Raw genomic sequence first — 5,009 nt, forward strand, 5'->3', positions numbered from 1 at the left:
ACCGGCTCAAAGTAGTTTGCATTTAAGCACGGCAAAAAAAATTACCCATCGCTAAGTTATTTTCAATTTTTTCTACCCAAAATTAAGTTCAATTAACTCAAATTTGGGTATATCGCATATTACTCAATTTTGGCTTCTCGTACGGAACTAGACGGTTGAGTCGAATCTTTCGTTCTATTTTTGACAACAATAGCGAGAGGAAATGAAACGGGCATAGGTCAAATAACTCAAATTTGAGTTTAAAAAGCCCAAGCGGTGGGTAGTTTTGTTTTTCTGTGACTGTTTAATGCCGCACACGGTAGCTCTTTATCCATGATTCGCTCCTCAGCCGCTGTCATAAAATACTATCTAAGTTACAAACCTGTGTATAATCCTTATGGGCGGGGTTGCAGCGCGCTTATGAGCGGCGCGTTTCGACCGTCACCAAATGAGAATTTAACACAAGTACGACAATAATGCAAATAAGAGAGTATTATAATGCTACCATAGCGTGACAATAGAGCAATAAACCTTTCTCTTCATTTGAGAAAAAAAACACACATGCCGAATATCAAGTTCATTTATAGCTTAGGGTGTAGGATACTGTGAATGTGAATTTGAGAAATTTTATGGGAGCAAAATGGGACTAAACACCACATCAGATCTCACAACGTCTCGATGTATTGTGAAATATTCAGAACACTTCACTGAGATCTTCAATTAGCTGGATTTATTTTCATTACTTCTTGATTGGTTAACCATCTTGCCAAGATATCTGAGGGACGAAATTAGATTTGTTGATCAGTCTGAAGTTTTGAAAAAAACCAGAGCACTTTACTAAGACCTTCGATTTGCTGGATGCATCTTGTGAAAATATCTGTGAGTCAAAATTAAGTTTTTTTTTATAAGTGTGAGGATTTGAAAAAACATCCAGAAGACTATTCTGAAATGTTCAGAAGAGTACTTGATAGATCTAAAAATTAATCAGAACACTTCACTGAGATCTTCCATTAGCTAGATGACTTTTCATTACTGGTTGATCAATTTGAAAGACAATATAAAATTTAAGGATAACTCGGAAATATATTCAGATATCTATACTGAAATCTTCAGAAAAGTACTTTACTGAAATCTTCTATTAGCTGAAGATCTTTTGAATAATTATTGATCAATTATTCGCCTTTCGGGAATATCTGAGAGAGATTTTTTTTTGGATAGTTAAAGATCTTAAGGAAAGTTCTAGATCAAACTGAAGTCTAGACAATATATCTTAAACACTTCACTGCGATCTTCGATTAGCTTGATTACTTCTTGATCAATCAGCCATCTTGGGAACCGTAGCTCTGGTACGATACACAAATTGGCAAACATATCATAATGGAGTTAGGCTACAAAATGGTGAGTTGACAACCTGGAAGGAGCGGAATACCTAGCCCTGGTCCTCACAAGTTCCTACTTCACGCCTCCTCGAGTCATATGATAACAAAAGACTACCAGCTAAAACATGGACACAGCTGGGTGGCGTAGCCTGGGCATTGTTGCCAGTCCGGCAATAGCAAAGTGAAGAGATGCGACGTGAACACTGGCGCGGTAACCATAGTACGATGATAGAGGAAATGCTTCACCAAACCCGAGCGTCTGTTCACCATGGAAGTGCGGCTCAAAACGGCGTCTGTTCTCCATGTTAGGAGTGGCTGATCACCGCCCTAGTGCCAGCGTGGGACTCTAAACAGAGCTGTGCACGATGGTCCCCCGACGAGACAGGGGGTTGGGGCAGGCCCAACAAGCCGCCCCGGAAAAAAAACAAAGTTGCAAATACTGAAGAAAGAAATACGATCGGAACAAACGGCACAGACCTACGCGACAAAATAAGGACTACGATTGGAAACTTGGAACATGGAATTGCAAATCGCTCGGCTTAACGGGTCGCGATAGGTTAATCTATGACAAACTTCAACCACGCAACTTCGAAGTCGTAGCACTGCAGGAACTTTGCTGGACGGGACAAAAGGTATGGAAGAGCGGGCATCGAGCGGCTACTTTCTACCAGAGCTGTGGTACCACCAAAGAGCTGGGCACCGGATTTGTAGTGCTGGGTAAGATGCGCCAACGTTTGGTTGGCAGCCGATCAACGCGAGGATGTGCAAGTTGAGGATTAAGGGCCGTTTCTTCAACTACAGTATCATCAACGTGCACTGCCCACACGAAGGGAGACCCGACGACGAGAAAGAAGCGTTCTATGCGCAGCTGGAGCAGGTGTACGACGGCTGTTCGCAACGGGACGTCAAAATCGTCATCGGCGACATGAACGCACAGGTAGGATGGGAGGCAATGTATAGACCGGCAATCGGGCCAAACAGGCTGCATGCCGTATCGAACGACAACGGCCAACGATGCGTGAACTTTGCAGCCTCTCGAGGAATGGTAGTTCGAAGTACCTTTTTCCCCCGCAAGGATATCCACAAAGCCACCTGGAAATCACCTGACCAACACACAGAAAACCAAATCGATCACGTTCTAATCGACGGGAAATTTTTCTCCGACATTATCAACGTCCGCACGTACCGCAGTGCGAACATAGATTCGGACCACTACCTAGTTGCAGCATAGAGCTAACTCTAAGACTAGTAGGTCCCGAAGAAACGTGCTCAACTTTTTGGCTCAGCTCTGGCACTATATTCGGTCCCAAGCTAATCGATTCACCCCTCGAAACATAGGAAAATCCACTAACCCCTCATTTTATCTGTCGAACTTTCATAGCAAATCAAAACAAAAATTGTGTAGTATTAGAATTTTGACAAGAATGGAGTACGTTATTCGATTTGCTTGGGACCAATAGGATAGTCAAGTAGTGAGCCAATTTAAAACCGTTAGTTTCCACCGGTTGGTTGCAGTATGCATGCGCTCAAAATTGCATAACACCCGTCGAAGTCGAACGCCGCGACCCAACATTGAGCAATTACGGGACGCCTGAGTTGCCCAGGACTACGTGCAGTAGCGAGAAGTTGCACTACCCACGGAAGAGCAGTTTGGCGCAGCTTCTCTTGAAGATGGCTGAAGTGATATCCGTTCGCCATAGGTAGTACTGCTGCAGCGGCATTAGGTACTGCAATCCCGGACCGAAGGGGTTTGACGGCGAATGTAAACTGTTAGCAGAGGAGAAGAATGCAGCACGGGCGAGAATGCTGCAACACCGCACGAGATTGAATGTGGAGCGATACAGACAAGCGCGGAACAGACAAAACTCGGTTTTCCGAAGCAAGAAGCGTCAGCAGGAAGACCGAGATCGCAAGACGATGGAAAATCTGTACCGCATAAACGACACACGGAAGTTCTATGAGAAGCTAAATAGTTCGCGCAAAAGCTACGTGCCGCAAGCCGATATGTAAAAGGACTTAGACGGTAACCTTCTCACGAACGACTGTGAGGTGATTGAGAGGTGGAAGCAGTACTATGACGAGCATCTCAACGGTGAAGCAGCAGAAAACGAAGGTGGCACGGCAACAGACCTTGGAGTACGCGCAGAAGACGACAGGCTACCGGCCCCTGATCTTCAAGAAATTGAGGAGGAGATCGGTCGGCTGAAGAACAACAAAGCAACTGAGCTATTAAAATACGGTGGTGAAGCACTGGTCAGAGCGCTGCACTGGGTAATTGCCAAGATTTGGGAGGAGGAGATATTACCGGAGGAGTGGATGGAAGGTGTCGTATGCCTAATCTACAAAAAGGGCAAGTTGGATTTCTGAAACTACCACGCGATCACACCGATGAGCGTCGTCTACAAGGAACTCGCCCAAATTCTATGCCGCCGCCTGTCACCATTTGCAAGAGAGTTCGTGGGGCAATACCAGGCGGGATTCATGGGTGCCTGCGCTACCACGGACCAAATTTTCGCGATTCGGCAGGTTCTGCAGAAATGCCGCGAATACAACGTGCCCACACATCATTTGTTCATCGATTTCAAATCCGTATACGACACAATCGATCGAGATCAGCTATGGCAGATTATGCACGAGTACGGATTGCCGGATTAACTGACGCGATTGGTCAAGGCGACGATGGATTGAGTGATGTGCGTTGTTCGAGTATCGGGGACACTCTCGCGTCCCTTTGAATCTCGAAGGGGGTTACGGCAAGGTGATGGACTTTCGTGTCTGCTATTCAACATCGCGTTAGAAGGTGTGATTAGAAGAGCAGGGATAGACACGAGTGGCACGGTCTTCAGGAAGTCCATCCAGCTTCTTGACTTCGCCGATGACATTGACATTATGACAGGGAACTTTGAGACGATGGCAGAAACGTACATCAGACTGAAGGCTGAAGCTAGGCGGATTGGACTTGCCATCAACGCATCAAAGACAAAATACATGAAAGGAAGAGGTTCTAGGGAAGACAATGTTAGTCTGCCACCCCGAGTTCAGATTGACGGTGACGAAATCGAGGTGGTCGATGAGTTCGTGTATTTGGGCTCACTGGTGACCGCCGAAAATGATACCAGCAGAGAAATTCAAAGACGCATTATGGCAGGGAATCGTGCCTATTTTGGACTCCGGAGGACGCTCCGGTCGAATAAAATTCGCCGCCGCACGGAGTTGACTGTCTACAAGACGCTGGTTAGACCGGTGGTCCTCTACGGCCACGAGACCTGGACTATGCTCGTGGAGGACCAACGCGCCCTTGGTGTTTTCGAACGGAAGGTGTTGCGTACCATCTACGGTGGAGTGCAGATGGATGACGGAACGTGGAGGAGGCGGACCTTTTGCAGACTACGAGGCTGGCGAAGTGTGGCCATGGATCGAGTAGAGTGGAGACGACTTCTTCGGACAGCAGAGGACAAAAAGGCCTTAGTCTGATTGGTAAGGTAAGTATCAAAATGGAGCAAATACATTGGATAAAATTTGTATGCTTCGAATTATAATAAAAATAAAAAGCGCCATTATCAAGAACATCCAGACAAATCAAGGCTTTTTATTCTTAAATGGCCAGATTATTCAATAAATCACTTGTCAACCCTGTTTATATCTGAATAC

This window comes from Ochlerotatus camptorhynchus, unplaced genomic scaffold, assembly GCF_037179485.1.
Source record: "Ochlerotatus camptorhynchus isolate MF236.1 unplaced genomic scaffold, CSIRO-AGI_Acam_v1.1 ptg000191l, whole genome shotgun sequence".
NCBI lineage: Eukaryota > Metazoa > Arthropoda > Insecta > Diptera > Culicidae > Ochlerotatus > Ochlerotatus camptorhynchus.